This window comes from Alligator sinensis, unplaced genomic scaffold, assembly GCF_000455745.1.
Source record: "Alligator sinensis unplaced genomic scaffold, ASM45574v1 scaffold254_1, whole genome shotgun sequence".
Classification (NCBI taxonomy): domain Eukaryota; kingdom Metazoa; phylum Chordata; order Crocodylia; family Alligatoridae; genus Alligator; species Alligator sinensis.
Genome location: NW_005841953.1, coordinates 2556993 through 2584271, shown reverse-complemented (window position 1 = coordinate 2584271; position 27279 = coordinate 2556993). Strand labels below are relative to the sequence as shown.

At 42.9% G+C, this 27279-nt stretch overlaps 1 protein-coding gene across 3 annotated transcripts in view; it reads left to right on the top strand.

Moving 5' to 3' along the window:
• The first annotated feature begins 2114 nt into the window (after positions 1 to 2114).
• The window catches only part of YAE1 (YAE1, ABCE1 maturation factor), a 72089-nt gene continuing 46924 nt past the window's right edge, over positions 2115 to 27279 (top strand). For 2 of the 3 annotated variants that reach the window (XM_025200048.1, XM_014518432.2), the window contains exon 1: positions 2115 to 2253. The gene's annotated coding sequence lies outside the window, so the exon portion shown is untranslated. The remainder of the gene's footprint in view (positions 2254 to 27279) is intronic. The other variant, XM_025200047.1, reaches the window with a different exon arrangement.

Genomic DNA, 27279 nt, shown 5'->3' with positions numbered 1-27279 from the left:
GGGAGTAAATTGAGATGGCAGGATATAGTTCTGAAGCCTGCATTAATAAAAGTGAAATTACTGTGCAGCTTTTTGGCCTGTCAGAAAGGAGAGTGACTGCCAGCTATTCCTTTTTTCCAACTTGCCTTAGAGAACGCTACTAGCATGTACTCGGTGCTGCAGTTCAGAACAACCATTTTCCACTTTCCAAACAAGCCTCAAATCTGTGTTTATGTAGGAACGCAAGGTTTGCAAGGAGAATGGAGGCAAGAGAATCATTTCACCCAAAGATCTGTCATTCTTAGCAATACCTGTTGCAATCTAATCAGCTCAAATGCAGTCATTAATACCAACCACTGAAAAACCAGGCTCTTTTAATGTTTCAGGTCAGGCAACCAAAAATTGAGGTAGCTCAAATCACACATCACTTTTTAAAAACTTGACATCTGTATTTTAAACTGGGTAACTGCAGTATCATGGGTATCAGGATGTCGCAACTGTTGATAAATGTTAGCTTTCTAATAGTGACACCTAAAGTTTCATCTTTGGCTAATATCATATTTTCTTCCATACAAGACACTCCCAAATAAGACGTACACATTTGTTTTTGGCAAGGCAGAATTAAGAAAAATATTTTTTCAGAGTTATGGCTGCAAATAGCAGGGACAGAGCCTAATCTTCAGATGATCCACCCTCCCTTTCCTTCCTAACTAAAAGCTGAAACCCTAGCTCCTGCTAAAGACTGGCTTACAAAGGTGGATTTATGTTTAAAAAGAGCTAAAGACCCTCCAGAGCTGTGAAATAAGAGACGAGAGACCGGGAGCAGACAGTAAAATTGCTCTAAGAAGGTTTAGCTTGATTAGTGAAACAGTGAGACCATTAAAAAGAAAAAATTATCATTAACACCTGGAGTAAAGAACAATGAGCCATAAAATCAGTTGATGCCCTCAACAGTCTGAATAGTCATGACCTATGGAGTAGGAATTAAGGCAAAATGATTAAAGCAATTTCAGAAAGAAAATCAGCTTCCTAACTGAAGAGACAAACCCCAATTTGGGGGGGACAGGCTGATTTTCAGGGGGAAAGTGTGTTTTGTAGATGAGTAAATACAGTAATATGTAAGACCCCATTTTCTTTTTAAAAGATTGAAGTGGTCACCACTTTCTGCAAAGTAATGGGCATACACACACATATGCATAAACAAAAACCTAAGTGTTTGTGTTTAGTAACAAAGGGTTGAAAAGAGCCTTCCTCAGTCAGGAGTTTTAGTCCTCTGTATTCACAGGCAATCATTTATTAAAGAAATCCCCAAGATCACCACTTCAAACCTGCACGCATAACTACAATGTTTAGTACTATCCTATATAACATAGCTATTTGTGTCCATGTCTGGTGATATTCTGACTCAAGTTTTGAACAAGCAGCATTTCATAGATAATAGGTCATTAAAGATGATACCCCTGGCATGATTAACTAAACTGCAAAGGTTAATGTGGAGCTGGGTTTACCCAATCTCTGTATCTCCTCATCAGGTCAGGTATGGGGCAGCTCCAGTTAATTTCTGGGATGATAGTCTGGAGCAGTGTGAGGAAGTAATTTCCCTATAAATGTTTCCCCACTATAACATTAACTATACATGCAAGCCACAGTAAGAGTTGTGGTCAAGAAGCAAAAATCCTACCAGCTGTGTGACACTGAAATAATCCCCGTTCTTATGTGAGCTCTGGAGATAAAGAAAAGGAAACCCATCCTGAGTGGATTCAGGTAACAAAAGAATAGAATCTCATTTGTTAGGGCAATAGGATAGGGCTAGTTCTTCATTCCAGAGCCCAAATTTCAATTTCATATTTCACACTCAGAAACTGATCTAAGAGCACTCAACTGGGTAGCAGGGGCAGCTAGTTCCAAAACCAGCTCAATCACAGTCTCAAATAATGTAATTGCTCTCTGTCTAAATTCCCATATCCACAACATAGGTGGGGCATTGAGAGGCTTCACTAATTAAGATCACAATCCTGCTTGCATTAAGGTCAATGAGAAAACTCCAAATGACTTCAATGTGATGCAGGTGCTAAATTGTTTGAGATGGCTGCAAGCAAGGATGGTAAGGTGAAAATGCCTTGGAGGCAAATACCTAATGACAGTTTCAACTTTCTCTCTTCTTCAGGTGTGGAGTTCACTTAGCTTAGTACAAGCTCATTGTTATGGAGGTTCAACTAATGGAGCATAAAGTTTTGCAAGCTTCAACAGTATAATTTTGCAGAAAAGGTACAGGTATGTTGTGTGTGTTACAATTATACTTCTGCATACCTTTGTTTACTCTTGAACTTCTTTAGATTAATAAGATTATAATCACAATGTTCATAAAAAATAACTTAAATATTGTCGAACTCATTGTTCCCTAGAATGCCATACTTATCACAGTTTTATTACATGGAAAATGCTTGTATTCTTAATGAGGTTGTCTTAGTCATAACATTGAAGAGGAGCAGAAATGATTTCACAAAGCAGCATGAGAGCACTCAAAAAGTTTCCCACACAAATGCCTTTCTTCTCAACCCCCTTAAAAATGTGATCAGTTATGTGATGCAGTGTGATAAGTTATTTTGGCCTCTGGCTTCTCTTCCACCTTTGACTGGCTCTGCTGCAGTGTTCTGAAACTGCTGAGTTTTCACTTGGCTGTTTCACCTCCAGTCTGAACCTCCCCTTGCCCCTCCTGACTTCTCATCACTTGGAAACTTCTCAAACTCCCCTTCTTCTCCTATCTCCTTCATAAGTCACCTCTATTCCTGACTTCTCCCAGGAGGAGTTCCTCCCACAAAGCCTCTTCCAGCCTCTGATTTTCATGCTGTTCATTTCTCATTTCATTCTTCTTTGCTTCAGATTCTTTCCTTGTTCCATTTCCCCTTCCTTTTCATCTCACTGCCTTCATTTCTATTATCTTGTGCTTGTCCTTCCCATGCCTACTCCCACCCTTGCACTAGTCCCTCCAACAGGAAACTCTAGGCTCCTCCATTGCTATAGCCTTTGTCCCTGTTACTCCATAGTTGTGAGTCTTTCTGCCTGTCTCTCCCATATTTATGCCCTTTTGATTTTTCCTTCCTTCACCTCCCAGAACTAATCCCTCCTTGTCCCTGCCCCTTAATGAAGAGGGGAAAGTCTGATGCTACCAACTCTCAGTTCTATTCTGAGTTTCATGTTAGCTGATTTTCAGAGTCCCAGCAGCAGGATTCATGTCGTTACATGCTAATCACAACTTTAATTTTTTACAGTAAGTTTCTGGCCTTCATGGCTGCAAAGTAACACTTGAAAAGTGAATACTGAAGAGGTTCAAAAATCAGGAGACAAAATTAATAATATATTAAATTTTAACCTTTTATCTTAATTTCAAACCTGATTTCATTTTCGTGGTGTCCAAATCTTGATTTTCAAATGTAGTAGAAGGCCCCATCAGCTACTTCCACCAAAATAGAGGAAATACCATGTGACAAAATTTTCTCCTAGCCTATGGTGGTTTTTTCACTGTATTTCTATATATAGAGGTTCATTTTTGCATTGCCTGGTACACATTGACACATGTATTGAACTCAAATTTCAGGAACATGAAGGAAATTCTCATTTTATTGTGCTGCATATCAAAAAAGATATTCCCCATTTATAAAACTGCTTTAAAATACTGTCATTTCCTTTTAAAAAGTTGCAAAGACCCCAAAGCTATGCAATAACTTAATAGTATAGAACTGTGGTTGTAGTGTCAATGTATCAAAAAGGAGCTCAAACTAAATTTACCCAATAACAGCATATAGACAACTGAGTTCACTTCATCTTTTGTGTGAAATAATAGTATTAATTCTGTACTTGAAAGCTAACCCTTTAATCATTTTAACTTACTTGACCAATGCCAGTTTTTACTAAAAATATTTTTCTACACCTACATAATTCTATCTAGGGACACAGTATTTGATCCAGTGTAAAATGTACTTGTACAGTAATGTGTTGTTGCACATGTAATTTAGTGAAAGGTTTTTTTCATGCATAACTACAGTGTAGCTGTCAGATAGTTCTACATGAAGTGTGTGTTTCAAAACATAATTATGGTATACTCTCTTATGGCCCATGTCTACTTCCATTCCTTCTCTTCAAAAAGAGCTGGATCTGACCATAACTAGTATGCTCACACAGCAACATTTTAGCCTTAACTTCAAAATTAGGATGTTCAACATTCTTGTCATCATGAAGAGAGAGTGGGGTCCCAGGTTTGTAATTAAGTAGGCAGTTCTCAATCTTCCCAATGCCTGAGTAGCACACATCTGTCCATCTATCCTGAACCTTTCTTACTTTGAGCACTACAGAAGGGAAAATGAGTATGACATCTGACATCTAGGGCCTATATAGAAGTCATACTTATTGAGTGTTAAGTGCGCAGAAAGCACTCTAAAGTAGGGGTGTGCAAAGAGGCCAGTATTCAATTCGGATTCAGAGTTGGCCCAATTCAGGGGACACTGATTCGATTTGCTAATTCGGATGGCTGTCTCAATTCGATTCTGATTCGGAGAGTCAGCAATTCAGCCATAGACACAGCTTTATATGGTTTTTTCTATGTACCTCAAGGTGCCAGGTGCAGCTCATGAATGCTGAGATAGTGAGGCAGATGGAGCGTCCCATGGGAACACGGTAGGGGGCAGCAGGGGTCCCCCATGTGCTTGGTGGTGGACCTGGAAGTAGTTCCGGTCCAGTTTTGGGTCTGCCACCAAGTGCATGCCCCCCCGCCACACACACCCTTCCAGCTCAGTGATTGACTGCAGGGGGACCCTGGGCGTCCCCCCAGACCCAGGAGGCACCAGTTGCTGAGCCAGGGGGCAGAGAGGTCCCTCATGTGCCCTGCGGCGGACCCAGAAGTGAACCGGGTGTACTTCTGGTCCACTTCCAGGTCCGCTGCCGAGTGCATAGGGGACCCTCCTCCCTGCTTCCGTGGGACACTCCATTTGCCCCACCATCTCAGCATTCACAAGCTGTGCCTGGTATCTCGAGGTACATAGAAAAAACATATAAAGCTGTGTCTATGACCGAATTGTTGAATCTCTCTGAATCGAATCAGAAATTTCTGATTCAATTCAGAGAAATTAATGGGTCTCCTGATTCAATTCGGCCAAATCTCCAAATCCAAATCGAATCGGTGGCCAAAGCTTTGCGCAGCTCTACTCTAAAGCCATAACCAAACAGACATTCATGGCACGTAGAGCACTTTAAAAATGGCAGATCCTGCTCTAAGTTAACTCTAGATGGATGTGGTATCAGACTAAAGCATTTCAGGTTAGAGCACTTTATTGAACATCTGTACCATCCCATCCCAAGTCAAGGTAGGTTACATTCTGCCAGCATCCCAGGGGCCCCTCACTGGGCAGTTTGCTAGCCTTGGCCAGTACTTGTCTGTTCTGGGCAAGCACTGGCCTAGCCCTGCCCCCAGGCTATCACAGAGTGGGGGACAGAAAAGTTTCTATCTCCTCCCTGTGCAGCTGGGCAAGGGTGTGGGGGAGCCCTCCTGCCCCATGGACCTGACCCAGCCTCTGCTGATACCCATGCCCATAAGTTTGGGGGCAGAGATCCATGTGGCAGAGAGGCTCCATTCCCCAGTTGCAGCCAGGAGATGCAGCTTGGGGGCTGCACTGCTTTTTCCCATGTTGGGAACTGTGGCTGGGGTGAGGGAGAGGGTGAGAGCAGAGCCTCTCTGACATGTGGACCCAGCCCAGCCCCCACCAAGACCAGAGCCCACAAGCTGAGGGGAAGATCCACATGGCAGAAAGGCTTTATTTTTCACACACACCCAACTGCCCCCACCCCCACCTCCAGCCACAGTTCCTGGCATGGCAAAAAGCAATGCAGCCCCAAGCTGCAGCTCCTGGCTGCAGCTGGGGAAACAGGACCTTGTTGCCACACAGATCTGCATCCCCAAGCTTGTGAGTATGGGTCTTGATGGGGGTCAGGCCAGGTCCAGAGGGCCAGGCCAGGTCCAAGAGCTAAGGCCAGGAGCCACAGTTTGGGGCTGCCCCACTTTTTGCCCTGCCAGGGCCTGTGGGGGAAAATTGAGCTTCTCTGCCATGGGGATCCAGCTCAGCCCCCACTAAGACCCAATCCCAGAAGCTGGGGGGACAGTGTGATAGAGGGACTCCTTCCCCCCCCCCCCCCCCTTCTCACCCCCCAACTGCCAGCACTCAAAGCAGCCATCTGGCAGGGGGGCAGGGCTCTGTAGAAGGGCCCACTGGTCAATCAGGGGTGCCAGCTGCTCAACCGGGGTCGGCATCTTCCTGAAGCCTCTTGGGAGGTATGCGAGAGCACACTCAGGATGCTGGCCTCGGACAAGGAGGCTCTGAGCCCCTCCCCACCCCACCCTCCCCAGCAGTGCATCCTGACCTAATCTAGAGCACTTTGAGTAAAGTGCTATACTTAAAGCACATCTGCCTCAGGTTTTTTGAACATCTGAACTTAGCCTTTGTTGCAACCATCATCACTACTGGCTGATCTAAGCGCACTGCCATGTGAATAGCAGCTTTGTAAAAAAACAGTGGTGACACCTTGCAGGGTGGAGATTTGCTTAAACCTCATAAATTTCCATTGAATTTTTATGCTGAAATAGTTTTTTTATTTGACTTTAGCAAGTTAAGGGGTTATTTCTGTGTCTCCTTTATTTGGAACAGGCCATTATTTATCCCATTTTCAAAATTTTTAATGTAACTCCTATCTTCATAATGTACTATATTAGTTCTCGTTTCCTTTTCCTTTTAAATACATTTGTATTTTACCATGTCTTTTCCTAAAGTTATTAGTCAACTTTGTTTAGACAGGATTCTTAGTACAGGCCCAAAGCTATTCTGTACTTCACCAGCTAGTGGCTCATATTTCCTGTAACATTAGCAAATGCCTCTATCAGCCTCCACTTCATCTAACTGTTGAAGTGCATGTTTAATTTCAAACATATAAGTAATGCCATCAGTGGTGTGACAAGCAGAGTTGATACCTGGGGAGCGCATGGATCTAAGAGCTGTGGGGAAGTATGTAGGTTCTTACGGCAGGGAAGGAGGTGCAGCTTGGGGAAGGGGCACACAGTTTCAACAGCAGGAGGCCATGGATTTTGAGGGGGTGGGGGGATGGGGTTCCAAGAGTGGCATGGGGAGGGTATACAGGTTCCAGCACTGGAGGAGGGAGGGGCAGCAATTTTACCCATGCAAGGAACTTCTCAATTGTCCCTGGCTGAGTTGCTGCCACTACCATGCACTCTGTCAAGCCTAGCTCATGCTCTTAAAGCAGCAGCAGCAGCTGTCAAGGATTGTTTTGGAGTTCCCAGCATGGGTTAGCCATGAGGCTGCTCTTGCTAGCAGGTTGTGGACTCCACAGGAGCGAGGGGGGAATCTGGCACCACTCCTAACTTGGCACCTGGGTCGGGTACCCCCCTCATGCACACGAATACCATAATTCTTAAAATACCTGCCTTGTTCCTGAGATCTAGTTTTCTTTCAAAAAAGTTAAATTGGCTCCCATGTAGAAGGGCAGTAGGAGGCACTACTCAAATCTCATGTAAGCCCCAAGTATTTTGTAGAATTTCCATCTACCTTTTAGTTGTTTCTGAGCACAGACCAGATTATATCATCTTAAGTGTGCTACTACCCAAGGCTCTGACGCAAGTCCTTAAAGTCTCAGGCACTTACCTTGATCCTGTCTCCCAGCTGCTAAGATTTTTCTCAAGCACTCCAGGACACAATAATAAATTTCCAGAAGGTCTGCTCCTGTCCAGGTCACAAACAGGACACTACAGCAATGGTTTAGAAGACTAATGGGATACATCTCCCTTTTGGAGCAGACACTATGAGAGTACATCTCCTCTCCGCTGACACAACCTGATGCTAAGAGTTTACCCTCCATCATGCCACCAGACATCAGGCACCTTGGACAGCTGCATTTGAATATATGAGGCGCACACAGCACTCTTCAGGACATTCAGAATTCATAAAAATAATTAAACATGTCTGAGGAATAAGCCTAAAGAAGACATCAAATGGGGGTGAACCTGGAAATCTCGGTACCATTTTATTAAAATTCCATTAAAACTGCAGAAATTACTTTCAAAACGCTTAAAATAGACCTTGAAGCAAATGATTAGCAGAAGAGCAAAAACCTTGTAGACTCCAGAAAATTGACTGTGTGCTACAATCAAGTTTCTTTGTGAAGTTCTTCTAAATGCTTTCTTAGAATGACTAATTTATAGGCTTTTTCTACAGTGTAATCTAAAGGAAGGTGAACTTTCAGTATACCTTCCAATCAGTTTGCACATATAGTTCATAACAGTTAATGACATTTTTTTCTCTTCAATTTCACATAAAAAGATAAAAAGGAAAACTACAAGAATTTGTCTATAGCATGACGACTCCGGTCAATATCTCGCTATTTGCTCTGTCAATGCCATCAAAATGTTGTTTAATAATTTAGAAGCAACCATGTAATTTTCTTCCCCAGCAGTAGCAAATTAGGCACTTACTAAATAATTGACAAAAATACTTAATTCTAGGGATGCCTTGAGGAACGTACTGGTAGCTGACAGCTTTAAAAACTTTTCCTTGAATTAGTGATTATATTTTTTTTATTTTTATTTTTGTGTCACTTAATATCAGCGTAGGAAATGGGATAGTTTGAGAACTCAGTTTTTTGTGGTTGTTAATAACTAACCATCTGCTCATATAAAAAGCAGAGTCATACAGGGGATTAATTAAAATACACGTGTGTGTGTGTGTGCGCGCATGCATGCAAGCGTGTGCACGTGCACACGCACATAAACACACCGTCTTAATATGACAATAAGATTGCATGGTTATGGTCACAAATTTTTTTAAATGGTAGAAGTTAGATTTCCAAGAATGTTAACTTGGGGACACTGCACTTGGGTTTTGTGCATTTTCCAGTATTGACAAGCATGGTGAAATTTGTCTTAAATCACTTGGACAAAAAATTTTAAAAATAAGACCACACTTGTACAGATGGTGGGAATTAAAGTTTAAGTCATACATTATTGAGGCCAAAATATATTATTTTTTATTTTGTGTAGAAACAGCATGCATAGATTCACACAACTGCCCTGTTAAGGTTAAAATGCATTAAAACTGTAATGCAGAACTCTAAGGTCTGGTTCACATTCTGGACAACTTGGAGGTGTTTTGGGGCAGGGTTTGAGAGGAGTCCAGGTGGAAGAACTGCTGTTCTCTACTTCAGATTTTTCTAGCAAGGAGAGATTTGAATTTCAGATTACTTGGGAACATGCTGAGTCCTTTCTACTCCTAGACCTACTATCCTCCTAATAAACTACATATTAACTGGCTATGGGCCCTAGTCAAAGCAGAGCATGGGGTAATATATCACTGCATCCTTCCTTCAAAAAACTGGTTCATACACCACAAAGATAAGCATCACATAGAAGGTTTTCCACCTGGAAAGGAACAGCATGTTGGATTCTGTCAGCAGAATCCTTGCTACTTCCTTCACACTTTTTTTGTGAGAAATCTGCAAGGACTCACAACTGTTCCACAGTAGAGTTTTAAGCAAGATCTCTTTGATGTCATTAACTAGCCCCGTTATGTCCATACTTTTTCCTTTATGACATAAGATGTTAACAGGGCATGTGAACACTACATGGCTTCCCAGTCTGAGGCTTAATTAGCTGTATCTAAATTATTCCCAAAATACCCAGTATTGCCAACTCTCATGATTTTTGGCTAAGAAAAACTTAACTCTTTCTCTCTCCCATGAGAGAGAGCGCTAAATTTATGCTTTAAAAAATATAACAAATATACATAAAACAAAGAGCTAAATTTTATCTCATTCCTGAAGCATAGGCCTTAAGAACATTGCCAAAAATCATGCGGGTTGGCAACACTGAACAGTATTAATTTTGACTTTTACCTTTTAGGTCTTTGGTTTCCTCTTGTTTCCAAGCAAAACCCCAGCATATATATATATATGCCAGTCAAAATTTCAGTATTATGAATAGATGGTTTCAATAGTGACTGGCCAGCTGTTGACAGCTGAGGCTAGATCCTCTTTCACTTTATATGTCCAAAAGGCTTTTACCCAGTAAATAAGTGCCATTTTTTGTATTTAGGCACAGTTTACAAATCTGTTTCACTTGATACCAAAATAGAATTGCCTTGTACATAGATGCTAGAAACAAAATAAAGGAAGAGGAGGACTTTCATATATTTTAGCCCAATAGCCTAGTGGTTAGGATATTAACCCAGGAAGCAGGAAATCTAGGGTTTACACATGCCCTGTGGGTGAGAGGGCAGTGATTTAATTAGAGTGCCTCCAAGAACCACTTTAATTAAAGCACTGCAGCGTCTTGTGTATCAGTGTCCTCACACTTACAAATGGCAGCAGAGGCACTTGAACGAAAATTCACGTGGCGAGTTTAGTTCAAGTGCCCCACTGCCGTTTCTAAGTGCAGGGACACCAATACACGAGACACAGGAGGCTGCTGGAGCACAGCAATTGCCACACTCCAGTAGATTCAATTAATCAAGTCTGCTCTGACACGCTGAAATTCCAGTGTGTTGGAGCAGCCTCGGGGATGTGTTCGGTAGCCGTGTTGGTCTGTGTTGGAGCAGCCTCCACACTCGTGTATAGGCGCTCCCAGGTTCTAGGCCCACCTGACTTGGAAAGAGTTTCAACCTACTGTTCTTCAGTTTAGCAGGATAGTGTTTGAGCTATCAGGCCACAGTTTAGGCACCTCTCCAGCCCTCTTCTTGAAGCTGAACCACTGCATCTTGTATTTAATAGTCATAGAATAAAATGGATGGAAAGGAGTGGAAAGGTTCTGCATGATGCAACAGTTTAGACTAGCACCCAGGGGTTCCTCCTACCCAGAGCAGCATCCATTTCACTGAGCCACACATCCTCTGTTTTCTTTGTCTCCTCCTAACCCTGCATAGCCCAAGGAAGCAGCTTCATGGAAGGGCTAGAGAAGGCCTGTTGGCAAGAAGCAGGAGATGTAGCTTCAAATCCTTCCTGGGTGAGGGAGGCCTAGAACTGTCTTTCTAACTTCCTGGATGAGTATCCTAACCACTAAGTTGATCCATCCAACAAAATTGCTAACTGTGTAAGTGCCATAAGGGCACTTGTGCAGTGGGGTAGATGCCATTTGGGTGTTTGAAGTGAAACAAGATCTAGCCCTAGTTCTCTATCATAGCAAAGGACTCCTTTCACTTGGACCTACTCCCAATTGCAAACCTATTGCTCAGGGACATAGGGCCCCTAGAGATATTTTTAAGATCTGGGTCATGGTTTCTAATCACCCCGTGAAGGTGAATATTTTAAGGTGCTTTCTTCAGAAAGCTGGTCACCTAGTGAATATAGTATCAGTGGAGAATTCAACGTACTTTAAACCATATTTACCTGGGGAAAAAGCAGGAATAAAAAAAATCAGGGCATTTTTCTGATCTCCATCATTTCTGGAGTGCTCTCACTGACTTCAATAAGTTATTTGTACCCTACATCAATGAGTTCAGAAGTCGAAGTATGTCCAGTGCAGCTCAGTAGGCATCACTGTAGGACACTTGTGTTTTGTATTTCCTTACCTCGCATTTTAACTGTGCAGTCTAAATGTTAGAACAGCATGGTTAATTTCTTTGCATGAGCTAAGAAAGCAATTGTCTGTGCTTAAAAACATTAGCATTTCAATATTGCCAGTCATAGCCTTTAAGCTTCATACCTTATTGTGGTAACAAGATGGAGCAGAGGTAAGTTGTCAGCTGCTGCTGTTTCATTCAGAGACAGTTTTCTGCAAGGCTAAGTAAACTGGCCAGCAACACATCTGTTTTCCATGTGATCTGTGATGCCTGTAATTGCCCAGTAGAAAAATGTAAAAATATTCATTTTAAATGAAAGTGGAGGATTTGCAGCAGATTTGTACAATGCAGCCAAAAACTGCAGGACATCCTTAAAATTGTAGATTGCATGGCTTTCGTATAGCCCTAATAATAAAGCAGGTATTTTGAGATGATTTTGATGTATTTGTTTCAGTTAGGCACCATCTCCCTAATGCAAACTGTCCCAATAACAGTTCCTGCACTTTCCTGGGTAGGCAGAGCAAGAGTGCAGAAGACTTGAGACTTGTGTACACACATTTTTTCATGCCTGTTAACTCAGGCACATGAAACTCTAGGCTTGAGAGTTAACCATTATTTGATTGTTCTTAACAATGTGCTACAACAAAGTAGCTCTGCTAAAAATCTTAGTAGATGTCCACTAAGCAGGCTCAGAAGTGCTTTTTCAATGGCTTATAACTTCTAAGAACAAAAAGGCTCTACTTCTTAATGAGGAATGCTCCCATAACTATCATCCAAACAGCAGCGAATTTTGCTCTAGGAAAAAATGATGTATGGTTAGAATTGAGAACCCTTTCTTCCCTGCAAGAAACTCAAGAATGGCTGAAGGGATTTGACTCAGACTTTCCAATTATTTCCCACCCAAAGTATTCAAAAATAAGCCAGGTCTCAAAAAAGTCATGAGATTTAGAGTTAAGTTTTAGCTTTATCTGCCAAAATGAGGATTACAACTTTTTTTCTTTTTTTTTAAAAAACAGAAAAGAAAAGAAAATTTGAGATATTTAGGTAATGAGCTGTCTTAACCAGCTGAGGCTTTCAGAAAAGCACCAGCAATTAGAATTCAGAGTAAAAATCATGAGGATTAGCAATACGGCTTTGCTCCCCTCACCTGTACATGCCCACACACAAATTCAATGAGTCACTTCTGGGAAGAGGTCAAGCATGGACTATTTTTGCCACAAAGAAGAATGTTTCAGAAAGTTGTTAAATACATTAAATTATTTGGCGGGGGGTAAGGGAGAAAAATTAATCTGAGTCATGGCTGGTAACCATAACTATCTACCTGTCGGTGCCTAATCTACTTTCCTCACCACCATGAAATGTAGGCACCTACCAAATATTTAAGGTCACGCCTAGACCACAAACCTAGTGTGCCTGGCAGTAGTATCATAAAACAAACTTTGCAGCTTCATAAGCAGAGTAGGTAAGTCCATACTGCACCATGGTTGGTCTAATGGGCACTCATTCTCAGCATGGCATGTTTGAGGGTATCACTGCTAGACTCGGTAAGCTTGTGGTGTAGTCATGGCCTAAACAGAGATGACAGTATCAATATCACTTTCCCCTTCCTTCTCATATAAAAGAAATAACACAAGTAGTTTATAAGTTTGCTTTTATACATATGTATAAAACTTGCTGAGCAAAAGCTAAATCTGAAGAGATGAGTTTTAACTTTCCCTCTGATGGTGATGAGGCCTGTGGTCATTCTTATATCTCTTGAGGTTTATTTCCACAATGCTAGTCCAGCTCCAGGGCAAATTCTGCCTCTCAGTTCACACGTATCCCTCCATTGTTCCATTATTTCAGTGGAACACCAATGGTACAGGAAATTGTGCTCCTTGAGAGAAACCTTGTATTCACTTTTGTATTCTGTGAGAAGCTAAAACCAGTGCAGAGACAGAGAAACTCATTGTCCCAAAAAACCAAATCCATCTAACAGAGCTGTTTGAAAAATTTCATTTATAAACTTTTCTTTATGACAAAAAGGCCTATTTTTTTAAATTTTCAATTTTTTTTTATACTTAAAATTTTTCTATGGTTTTAAATCAAAATGTATTTATAGTTGAGTTTTCTTGCTTTTTAGTTATTGCATATATATTAGACAAGATTGAATGCATTCAGTCTGATCTGGCCATACATAGGCAAAAAAAATAAAAATTATATAAATGTCATTATATTATTATGTATTATTAATTTTATTGTATTTTTTTGGCAAAAGCTGTAAATAAACTGCTAGTAATACTACTGCATATTTATCCCTTCCTCTTTCTTCTTTGCTCTGTGCCAAATTGTTCTTCAGTGGCAAAACAGAAAAGCTTTAGATAACAAAAGGAAGAAAGAAAAGGGAGAGAATAAAAAAAAAAAATTAAAACAATTTTTGTTTTGTTTTCAGTTTTCTCTTGCAAAATCTGAAAATGTCAGTTTTTCATTAACTCTTTTGAGAGTCAAAATCTATCAAATGGTTTGTGAAATATACTTAGTATCATCTGCAAGCTATATTAATCCCATAGAAGTACGTTGCCATTACAAAACTCATGAAGATATCCATCCAATAGCTCTTTTTCCTACTCCCTACACACCTACTCTGAGAGTAGCTATACATATCTAGCAAGGCTCCAGGAAGTTTTTTTTGCCCTGTTCCCATTTTTTGTCCTGTTCCCCCCCACCCTCTCCTCCCAGTCTTGTAGGGGGGTGGGAGAGGAAGTGGCGTGGCACACATGGCAGCAGTGTGCACCACCCAAAACGAGTCTGGCCAGCCAGAGCCACACTCCAGCTGCTGACCAGGCTCCACACACCTGGGTCACTGCTGCTGCAACCCCAGGAGACCCCCAAGACCCTAGTTAAGGTTTCTGGGGCCAGCCCAGGTGCTAGCCCCAGCCTCCTCTACCCAAGAGGCAATCTGCCACACACCAGAGTACATGTGCAGGGGTGTTCCTCAGGGATAAGAAGCAGCAGTACAAACATGTGCTGCTGCTATTTGTCCACAGCAGGGGCAGGCAATTATTTCAGGTAGAGGGCTGCTTACCAAGTTTTGGCAAGCTGTCAAGGGCCACCAGGGTAACTCTGCCCCTTGGCAGGTGCCCCACCCCCTGGTTGCCATTTTGAGACTGAAAGACCTTTGCCACTAGAAGTCCCTCCCCTTGATCCCCAAGAAGTACTCCTTTCAGCAAGGGTTTGCCATCTCAGAACAAGAAAAATACCAAATTATATTCTAAAAATCAAACATCTACTACAAAATTCATTAATTTGATTTCAAAAAATATTTTTGTCCTGATTTACATAGAGGTAGATAGTTTTGTAGTGCACATAGAGGTGATTAATAATAGCTTAAAATGAAGTCTTATTCTTGTATATTGTGGGGGGTCAGGGGTATGAGTGGCTGGGTATAGGTTTGTGTGGGTATGTGGAATGTGGGGGAGAGTGTGTGTGGGGTTTGTGGGGGTGGATAGGCATGGGGGGTGTATGTGGGGTGGGGTAGTATGTGGGTGGGTATGGGGTTTGTGGAGGGCTGCGAGTGTGTGGGTAGAGGGTGGCTGGGGAGGGTTGCAGCATGTGTGGAGGAGGAGGGTTTGCCCACAGCCCCTCTTTTCCCCCCCCCCCATGGCCTGCAGAGCCCCCACCAGTGCTCCTCCAAGCCCGGGCTCCATGCTTCTGCTGCTCCTGGCCCCCAGGCACCAGCTCAACCCTGTGCTTCCCCTCCCATCTGCCACTGCTTCCCTTCTGCTGCTTCCCTGTCCCTCTCTGCACTTACCACTCCAGCACAACATCCTAGCTGCAGGGCCAAGACTGCAGGATGCAGCAGGAGCTGGACCAGCCTGGCTGGCACTGCATGGAGCCAGCCACGAATCGCAGGCGCCAGGCCAGCTCCTGCTGAGTCCTGTAGCCTGGTGCTTCAGCTGGGCACCACATGGTGCTGGAGCAACTGGCAGGGGGCGTGGATAGGAGTGGTGGGAGTGGCAGGCAAATGGCTGCAACAGGTGGTGGGGAGTGGGAATGAGCAGACACATGGAGCATAGTGACAGCTGGGCAGGAACCCAGGGCCATGCTGGTGCCCCGGGGCCAGTGCTGGCGGGGCCCAAAGCAGGGCAGCAGGAGCTCTATGGAGCCAGGCTGGGCTGTGCCAGCAGGAAGAGGGGAAGCTGGCCTGGCTCCAGAGCCCCTGCTGGCCCAAGCCCCACACTCCTGTGACCCTGCTCTGGGTCCCACCAGCTCTGGCCCCAGCACAGGCCCTGCACTGCTGCCCAGCTATCACTGTGCTCTATGCTTGCTCCTTGCGCCTTCCCCCCACCTGCTGCCACTTTCAGTGCTTCCCTGCCAACAGCTCCCACCACTCCTCTCCACCCCACTGCCTGCTGCTCCGGCACCATGTGGTTCCCAGTTGTAGCACTGAGACCACAGCAGCCAGCTTGGCCTGGCCCTGAGGTCTGGGGTGATTTGCCTGTGGTCCTCCCCTGCCTCCCCCCCCCCCCATCTGAATTTCCCTCTGGCACAGGGAGGTAAGAACAGTCTCAGTGTCCCAGGCCAGAACTCTCTGCAAGGCACAGGCTTCTGGCTGGCGGGGCGGGGGGGGCAGAGCCAGTGGAGCCCAGAGCTCCACCAGAGGGCCTTGCTTCTGCAGTCGCTTGGTCCTGCCAGCAGCTTCCCCTGGGTCCTACTGCCCCTGTTTCCTGTCATCTTTGACAGGCAGCCAGGGGCAGATAAATATTAATTTTCTAAATTTTTTAGGGGCCCCACAGGCCAGATACAATGGTCTGGCAGGCTGGATCTGGCCCATGGGCTGTATTTTGCCCACCCCTGGTCCACGGGGAAACACTCAGGTTCCCGCTTATCAGGATGCACCCTCTGTCTTCTCACTTCTCATATCAGGAAGGCTTTTCAGAGGGTAGAATGCAAATCAGTCAAATTGTATCATCTGTGAACAGGACACTCAGAGAAAAGAAAAGGGCCTATAGCTAAATCTTCAGGTGAATTAACAAGTAGCAGAGGAGTGTGTTAGAAGAGTTGTTGAAGCAGTAAAAGTAAAAATAGGAGAGCCCCAAAATATGTAGGCCATAGGAAATTAAACAGTCTAAAAGCTGTGGGTAATCAGCTGTGTCAAAAACAACCTGAAAATTAAAGATGATGAGACCAGACAAGAGGCTTTGGGTTTTGCCCAGGCGGAAGACTTTGGTGACCTTTAGCAAGAGCAGTTTCAGACAAATGGTAGGATCAGACTTAGGAAGATGGAGATCAAGTGAAGGAGACTCAGGGAGATCCCGAAGTAAAAAAATATATTAAGATAGATTCCTGGAATTTGACTTGACAAGTCAGTGCAAATATTCTGAAAGGGGAAATCCTGTGTTTGGGAATAAAGATACCTGCAGTAGGTTGTAAGAAAATGCGCATACCAAAGTGTAAATAGAACAGTAACTTTTAGTTGAGGCTAATGTTGAATTACAAGAATAATCCTCTAGTAATAACTTTTTTTAAAATTAAAAAGAAGCATTCTATTCACCACAACTCAGACCATATAAGTACTAGAGCTGAACTAGTTTGCCTTTGCCTTGGAAAAGAAGAAATAAGAATACTACTAATTTCTGATCAGCTGGTAGGGCTCAGTGACATGACAAGCCACACTGAGCAGCTCGTCCCTTCTCACTGTAGTTCTGTAATGTACACTCCTTGTTCTAGCAATCACTTGTAGTGAAATTCCAGAGAGAACAGCTAATAGAGTCACAGCAGTCTACCTGTGTTATAACAGGAGGGGATAGTGATTACCAGAGGAGATATTAAACAACTCAAGATTAAGTGATGCTGTAGCTTTTCAAGTCTTGGAAAGACCTCAATGGAGCTTGGCATTCTTGGCTTCAAAATTACCACTGCCAACAAAATTTTTGTATTTGTCTGGACAGAGGAATGGACTACTTGCTCATGGGAAAAAAAGCCTTATACAACTTGCACAGTGCTAGTTGTTGTCAGTATTTCAATCTATTGATATCCAGTCTGGTAACAGTATCAACACAACCTTAGTTGAACCATCATGTAGTACACCAGGATAGAGTAAACAGTGATAAGTAACAGTGGATAGCATCAGGTGGTGTCTTTTCTGTCTATACTTTGGAGTATTGGAAAGTGGCATTTCTCTTTCTGTCAGCATTTTTCCCTGCCTCTGCAGAATCTGTTGATGAGAAAGTTGTAATTATCATTTGTGCACAACATGCAAGATAAATGTATTTTTGTTTACTGGCATAGCTATACTCAGAATGAGGTCTTTCAAATCTATAAATTAACACTTCTGCCTATCCTTCTACATATGCAGGGTAGATCAAAAAACTACATCTTAAAACTTCTGTTTCTACTCTTCAAAATATCATCTTTCTGGAAAGTTTAGGGCAGCTTCTGTGCTGACTTCCACTTATATCAGCAGCGAATCTAGCCTCTAGCCAGGAGCAAGTGTCTCAAATAAACAAGAGAGTATTGCAGACACAAATTCCTGAAATATTTGTGGAAAACAAAAAAACAAGATTTTTAAGATGACTTTTTGAAATAGAATGTTCTGAACATCACCTCTTAAGGTCAAATACAAATGTTATTACTATGTAGTGGTATAGTCTACTTCATTCTGATACTCAAGAGTCATACCTCTATGCTCACCTTAAATCAACAACAACAGCAAAATACTCATGCAGCTTAATTTCCATCAGTGGAATACATTTATCCACAATGCTTTTCCAATTACATCAGTGTAAATTTGATCCAGATGCACTGCAAGGTCAGGGTACAGTTTGGGTAGGGGGTAGGGAAGTAAAGACAGAACATTGTTCCAGAAACACATCTTTCACTAATATTTAAAAGACCTGTCAGCAACAGAAATGATCGTTGTAATTTCTTAATTTCTTTTGCCAATCGTCAAGTTTAACTGATATAAACAGAGATAAAGACAGAAAGGGAAGGTCTCCCATGGGAAGACTTGGTATGGCAGTAAGTCAGAATTGGTAAGGTAATAAGAATTTGTTACAGCAATAAGTCAGAATAGGGAAGGCAATAAGTCAGAATTTGTCTTCTGAAATGTTGTTTGAAGGTAGATGTGGCAATAAAGACAGTGCCATGGAAATCGGAGCCAGAAGGGAGAACTGTGTAGCCATAAGAAAAGAACTTGGTGTGGGTTTTCTGTTAATTTTTTTATAGAAATAGGAATACATATAGCATAGTATACTTATTACATCTTACAGTATTCTGATAAAGGGCCACTTCTTGCTAATGCATCTAGCAAGCATAGGCAAGGCATCTATGTATGCTTATTACTGTGAGTATGGCAGTGATTAGCTTCTAATTGTGGTGCCTATGAAAGGTATGAGCCAGATTCTGGTCCCTCTGGGGCTGATTCCTGCCAAAACAAAGCACTGAATGACAATTTAGTCAATTGTCTAAATAGTACAGGAAAATCCCTGTGTGGTGCAGAGCTAATGGACATGTCTTTGTGACTTTCTCTGAATTTCCTCTTGGCATAGTAGAGACATATTAGTAGAGTTCCTGAGAGAAGTGACCCTAGCCAAAGAGCTGCTGTACACCAGCAATCTCTGATCTCCCCAGTGGCATAGGAGACCCTGCAAATGGTTGCAAATTAGAGCAGGGCTGATCCAATAGTAGATGTCCTTCAGATCCTGAGCCAAATGAAGTCATCCAAACCATTAGATAGAGTTGGGCCCTATTAATTTTATGTCACTGATTTTAGAAGTTGGAGTGAGTTAATTGGAATTACTTAGTCATGAGCACTATTCATGATAGTAAGCACTTTCATTGTGGCAGAATGTTTTCTAATGGGAAAACAAAGATTGAGTCATGTAAATTGAAACATTCCATGGGAAGATATCAATTCCTATGAAATTCCAAGAGTGCACAGGCTTGCCTCATGCATTAATGGAGGACCTAGGTCATGGGCCATAGGTTATAGACAAATTCCAGGCTCTTAGGTCATATAACCAGCCCTTCTGGCAGGTTGAGAGAGTCAGAAGACTGGAAATCCAAGTCCCCAGGCTCATGATCAGGCAGATTCCCATGTTTTTCAGGATCCCATCTTACAGGCAACCCAGCAGGTAGATTATTCCATCCTGGTTTGTTGGTTCCCTGTGGGTAGTCTTTCCCAGTGGTTAGGGCCATGACTGAGACCAGTGGGTCCAGGCTGGGGAACAAAAGCCAAAAGACAGAAATCAGGAATAAGGAAGTGAGGCAACAGTCACACTCAGGAGTGTGAGAGTTGAGTAGCTTATGATGATCAGTCACCAGAGGCATGCTCTCCAAACAGGCGGTGGGTAGGGATAAATGACCTAACATATACTGCTAGCTAAACAGGCTGACTGGAGCTTACTGCTAGTATCCTGACACTATGAAATCCCAGACGGTCAAGGAGCCCAGTTTGTTTTTTTTTCCAGCGGTTGCTCTATGCTTTTTTGTTTCCTATCAACCCATTAGACAGAAGATAATATGTACTATAGTGGTTACAGATTTAAAGCTAGGTTTCACTGCAAACTACTTAAACGCATGGACCTTCACAAATTTAACATGTTACTATTACCCCTTAGGGATCACCATCCATTCATCTACTCTAACAGTGTCCCTTGCTCCAATGAAAAATTCACCTGATTAGTGGTGTTGTCATTGACCTTTTTATCCCTGCTATAGACACTTCACAGACACTTGCAACCCTCTTTAAACCATATAATCCAGTACAGTCCTTGTATTTTTTCCCATGTTCTTAACTTGTGTTGATTACTACAGCATGTGCAGTTCCATGGTTGTTTTTGCTGGCCTCTGAACCCTGCCTACCTTTTTGCCTCCAGTCCCGCATAGCATTCTGCATCATGTCTCCAGGGTCAGAGCCCCATCTCTAAGCTTCATTCTGGATGGCATGACCAACTTCCCATGGTAAATTCTAATTGTTATGTCAAGAGTTAATTCTGGCTCTGCCTGCAATCTCTCTCAGAATTGTTTTGTTCCCATTTTTAGACACTAATAGGATCTGGTTTCCTATTAGTAACTTTGTTAATCCCTCAAAATTGCAAGATCAGCCCTTCATCCTTAGACCTATCATGAACTCCTTCGTGGTTTCACCTTCTTTTTGTAGTCCCTGTTTAAAAACATCTCCCTCTTGTATTTTATTTTTACATGAAGAATGGTACTCAAATTTCTCTCTTTTCAGAGCTAGCCGCCTTTGCCTGAGTTAACTGAAAACTGTTAAACACATCAAGTACTTTCAAGCTAGCTGTTCTCAGAAATAAGGCCACATTCTGTCTGTCTTCATTTTCTGTTTTCACCCATTGGTTGCAAATACAAAGCAAAGTGCTGTTTAAATCTTCTCTTCAGTTGTTCTCCAAGTTTCCAGAGAGTTTCAGCTCTTCCACTGAGGCTGTTTTCTTGCTTCTTTTTTTACTCCTAGTCCCAAGTGGTATTCAGTGATCATTAAGTGCTTAAAGTTTTTGCAAAAGTTCTGCTTTGCGCAATGTCTGGTTCCAACTGGCTGTGCATAACAACACCAAGAGCTTTGCAGTGTCTGCCCAGACTGCTGTGTCTGGGAAACTCATTTTTTAAATGAGTGGGAAAATTGGGAGAAAGGGAAGCAAAGAGTCTGTGACATGGGGTACAGTGGAGTATGGCATAATGTCAGAGAGCTGTGAGGGACAGCCAGAGCACATAGCAGAGGAAAAAATGTGGTGCACACAGCCCTTTGGCATGAGACAGGGACAGGAGGGAGACAGGTGTGGGATGCCCCTGGCCTCTTATGGGGGGTGGAAATGTAGGAGAGTGTACTGTGTGCAATGAGTTTAGCCTAAAGAGCTATGAAGCATGTGATTCTTTAGTATGCATTATTGATGGCAGCTAATTTCTTAGTGGACTGGTGTCCACTTCGCAACTAGTACTCTTGGTAAGTGAGGGAAGAGCCCAAGGATTTCCTGGCCATAGATTCTGCTCTCTTGTCTCACTGCCAGAGGTGCTCCTTTAAAGAACAGGGCTGAAATACATGCATGACCCAGGAGAGGAAACTTGCACTGCTACAGTGCTGCTTTTCCTAGTTGGAGGCTAAACAAAGGGTCACATTCTCTTCTATGGGGCTGTCCAACTTCTAAGTAGCCAGGGATCACACACTGCGTGGGCCACACCAGTACAGGCCTCACAATGCGAGGGGTTGGACTAGTGCAAGCCACAGGCCCCCAAGCTGCACTCCCCCAGCTGCACCATGTGGGCAGGAGCCCCCCCACATATACACCACTGCATTAGATATGAGTGGCCGCTGCTCTGTGCACACGGGCAGTACTTTCCTCCCCTTCACTGTAAGCAGCTCCCCTTCCTGCAAAATGCTATATCCTGTGTGTGGACAGCCTCTCTTGTCACCGCTGAATGGTGGATAGGGGCAGCTATTGCACCATACCAATGGGCAGCACCCCCTAACTCCACACCATGTGCACAGGTGGCCCTACCTCATTTCCCCTGGTGTCATGGGCTGTGTCACCCTGTTGCCAAGGCAAGAGCAGGAAGCAAAAGCTGAGGGAGCAAGGAGTCTACAGACCTTGGCTGCAACAGCAGTCAGTGATAAGCAGGGTGGTGACTGGGTGGGAACCTGGGGAGCCACATAAATTTCTGGACCACTTATGGCCTGCAGGTCACCAGTTGGAAAGCTGTTTGTCTGTATTCCTGTGACAATCACATCTGTAGTGCTATCACTATGATTAGCTTAGTGCCCTACTGAATCCCACTATTGCTTAGGTACATGTGAGGGGCAGAACTAGGGCATGGCTGAATCACTCTGAGCTCCAGCACAGCAGTTCACAAATGAAGGGCTATGACCCCAAGTTGGGGTCTGTCTGTTGTGAGTGGGTTTGCAGACTCCATAGAGGCCCTATTTTCCCCCACCCACAATTATCTAAATGTTTTAATTAACTGGGAATCGGGACTTCCCATGCCTCGGCTACTAATTGTCCCTGTTCCTATTCCTACCTCTGAGTGTAACAAATAGGGTTAAGTGTTCCAGTTTAGCTTTCACATACTGCAGAATAGGAGCAGACAACTTTTTCTGTACTAAGCAGATCCAGCACAGGAGAGAATCTGGCCTTTATCTCCAAGGAAGTCCATTAAATCCAGTTTGCAAGTATAGAAACCATAAAGAAAATAAGAACAGCTACAACTGCTCCAACAGTAATAGCATCCTGGGAAGCCATTTGAACTGTTAGAAAGACTTGATAGGAGAGAGAAAGCAAAGAATATGCAAAGAATTCGTTTAAATGTAGTGAGAAGTGATGTTGCTGTGTACAAACCTCACAGTCAATACAGTGCTCTAAACAGCTCCTGCTAGGGATAGTGTGTCTGCCCAGAAGGGAGAAGTCACAATCAGTTAAATAGCCACCCAAGAAAGGAAGATAATTGAATCCTGTTTCTGATACAATATATGAACATACAGATACAGAGCTGCAAGACATAACAAACTTGACATGTGACATAGCTTTTGATATTTCACAGGTTTGATCTCTGTTTTGTATTAAGGAGTGTTTCTGTACATTCCCTGTGACACATGATTAAAGAAAATTAACTAGGCAGGTTATTACAAGCATTCTGTAATTGCAAATTAAGACTATTTTGAAAAACAAAGCAACCTGATGACTTGCAAATACATTCTTAATGATAGTCCAAATTGTCTCTAGTAGTTTAATAAAATTACATTGTCACTGCTTCAAAACAAGATACATGAATATTCATCCAATATTGTAATCCCTTGATATTTCTCCATATCACTTATTCATTTGTGAAAACATTCGTCATTTCATTATGGTTCAAAATCTTTGGGGAAAGGCATATTTTTAGCTTGCACTTTTTATTGTGGAACTTTCACCTGGTGGCCATTGTCCCATTGAAAGCATGCAAAACATCTGTGTTTCTTTTGTGAATTAATATTACCTGGAAGGGATTTTGAATTCTGAGTCTCTAGAATGGAAATTTGACAAATGATATGGGTTTAATTTAAAAGTAGAACTTTTTTGGAGTGAATCTCATGTAACTTTACTCAGAAATGGTTCTGGTTTTTACCTAACACTGAAATTTCACACACATTTTATAGAAGTTAATCACTTCTATAAAAACTGATTTTTTAAATTTGCTAATTTAGCATTCAAATTTTCATATGCATCTGTTTATTATCATCAGCTTTGTATTTTATAGGAAGGGGAAATAGAGAATTAAATGTTACTTTTCAAAATCTGCATTGACTGACAACAGAAGTATTTCTGATCTATGTACTTTTTAGTCCTTTATCAGTTCTTATTGGCTAAGTTTGTCTTGGTGTCCAGTACAGCTCTGGTTACCCCCACAAGGTTAACAAAACCATTTCAACACTTCTTTTTATCCTCTATTAACTCACTATGCAATTGAATCAAAAGGTTGAGGGGTTTTATTAAATATTAACGTTTTCTTTTAAAACTCTATGGTTAAATGTTTTGAACATGAAAGTCCAAATCTATATCTTTAAATCCATTATTTAGGAATGTATCTAGGAATGGTTTCTTGCTGCATGCACCTAAGTTTGAAGATGTTGATCTATGCTGTGAGTCTGAGATTTTGGTTGCTAAGTTTTTTTCCCAGTGAAAACCATGGGTGTGTAAGTTATAAACATCTTATAATTTAACATAGGCAATGTCACACCATCCTGAGAATGTCAGTACTGTCAGAGAAATCGTCAAATTTTTTGTGTGTGTACATATGTGCCTGTGTTTGTGGGCTGGTTTCTTATTCTCATCAGTGCCAGGAAGGCAAGAGGAAGAGAAAGTAAGAGCTAGGATAGGAAAAAAATCAAAGTAGCCACTTCTTATGCTTTGGAATCCTTCCCTATAAGAGCGCCCTGTCTCTCTAACTTGAAATTCTTCTCTCTGTATCTTCCCATCACACAAGTAGTTTTTAATGGGTTACTTATAGTTTCATAGTAGCTAGAGCCAGGAGGGACCTGAACAGATCATCTAGCCTGCCCCCCTGCCACAGGCAGGAATGAATGCTGGGTTCACAAGACCCCAGACAGGTGATCATCCAACCTCCTCTTGAATTTGCCCAAGGTAGGGGTGAGGACCACTTCCCTGGGAAGTTGGTTCCAGATTTTGGCCACCCTAACTGTAAAATATTGCCTTCTGATCTCTAACCTAAACCTATTCTCCATCAGCTTATTAGCATTGTTCCTTGTCACCCCAGGTGGTGCTGGGGAGAAAAGGACTCTACCTATTTGCTGTTGATCTCACCTGATGAGCTTGTAGGCAGCCACCAGGTCCCCCCTCAGCCTCCTCTTGCTGAGGCTGAACAGGTTCAGGTCCCTCAGTCTCTCCTCATAGGGCCTGTCCTGCTGCCCTCTCACCAAGAACATGTCCCTCCTCTGAACCCTCTCCAGGCTGGCCACATCCCTTTTGAAGTGCGGCGCCCAGTACTGGACACAGTACTCCAACTGCGGCCTGACCAAAGTCACATAGAGGGGTAGTATCACCTCTCTGGACCGGCTTGAGATGCACCTTTGGATGCATGACAAGGTATGGCTGGCCTTGCTGGCTGCATGCAATCTGGCATTGGCGGCTTGTGCTCATCTTGGAGTCACTAATGACTCCAAGATCCCTTTCCGCCTCTGTGCTTTCAAGAGGGGAACTCCCCAGCCTGTATGTATGCTGTGGATTCCTTCTCCTAAGGTGCAGCACCCTGCATTTGTCTACGTTGAACCCCATCCTATTCTCATCTGCCCACTTTTGCAATCTGTCTAAATCTAGTTGCAGCCTCTCTCTCCCTTCTCTCCCTCTCCAGCCTACTTATTTAGGCAGGTTGAAATTCAGCCCACTGCAAAGGCTCCTACAAGATCCTAACCACAACTTAGTTAAAAGCCAGACATGTAGGTAGCACAAAGGGTCTTAGGTAAGCCCCATAAACTGGAATGAATTTCACCCGTTCTGATCCCCAATGTTGCAGGCACTTAATTATCCACTGAAGTAACCTAATAAATAAATGGTTAATGTCTCTATCATTCCCAGATAAGACTGCAGCCAGATATAACATCTACATGTATGTAATTTATAGTTCCTTTTAACACACATTTCCCTCATTCTCCAAGGGAAAGTGACAAAATTACTGTGCTGGATTTAGGAAGCTATCTAATCTGAAGTCTTTCAGCGCCATCTGGTGTGCACAGCTACAGCTCATTAAATTCCTATGTAAAATCCTAAAGGTCAAGAGACCAAAAGTAATTTTTGTCCTTTTATTCCTGGAAAAAAACACTGTGGGTGTATCCCAATGAGAGCACATGTGCCACAGGACAAATAGCAGTGTCCCGGGTATGCCCCTGCATGCATACTCAAGCATGTGGCAAAGTGCCCCAAGTAGAGGAGGGGAGATTGGGGCCAGCACCTGTGCTAGCCCCAGCAGCCTTACCTGGATTCCTGGGAGCCTTCTGGGCAGCAGCAGCACTAAGCCAGCCGCTCAGAGCCTGGCTGGCAGCCAGAGCATGCACCACACTGCTTTTTTGGAGGCAGGTTTTTGGTTTTAATTTGTTTTTTTGACGCTGGAATCTCCCCGTGTCAAATTTTGGTGCCATGCTGCAAATTAGCAGTGTGGCGAACTGGTGCACGTGCACTGTGCAGTTTGCAGTGCCTCAGACAGCACATGCACGCTTGTCTAGATGCACCCTGTGTGTTCAAAGTTTTGTTTGAATGGCAGTGCAGAAGCATTCTCTTCATTATAGGCATCCATTCAGAAATATGAATGGAAAACAGATTATGTTATATTGACAGTGCCCCAGACCTTGTTTCTTGGGCCAATTCTGAGTAAATGGTGTGGGTGAGGGTGAGACACAAGATCCTCTGTCCCCAGGAGCTACTGTAATCTCTGAAATTATTGCTTTCCACACTTTCTACTGGCACTAGGAATTAGGTAAATTCAATCATAGATCTTTATGACAATAACAAAGAAGGTGCTTCTAGGAATTAGGGCATTAGCTGGGGGATGAATCTGGACCACAGACCACATGTTGTTGACCCTTTACTTACGGTATTACAGGTGGAATCAAAGAGAGAGCCTGTTCCTTCTGTCTGTGATGTTATTACCACTGACTTCAGTGGGAACAGGATTAAGCCTACAATTAGACAGAACTCTTCAGGCAACTGAGAACAGAAGGTCATTACCAACCTGGCACAAACTCTCATCTGATATAGTAGTCATTGCTCTAAAGTAAATGGTGGCAGAGATGTGTGAGAGCTATATGAGCTATGTGATAGAATGAGAGAAGAATGGATTTCCCTGGAATCCCCTTCTGACTCGAGCAATTAGCCGAAGTTCAGGTTGCTCCTGGTAGATGGAGAAACAAATGATGAAGCCAAATATTGCAGTCCTGTTTGTTCACAAAGCATGCACAAAGTCCCGCTCCCCTGTGCACCAGAGGAATCAAACAAAGGGAGACAGTTTCTTTACTGACCATTCCAAACCCTTCTTCAAGGGCAAAATACTGCCCAACTTTAAGAAAGGGAAGGAAGAGCATCTGGGGAACTACAGACCAGTCAGCCTCACTTCAGTCCCTGGAAAAATCATGAAGTAGGTCCTCCAAACACTTTGAGGAGAACAAGGTGATTAGAAACAGTCAGCATGGATTCTCTAAGGGCAAGTCATGCCTGAC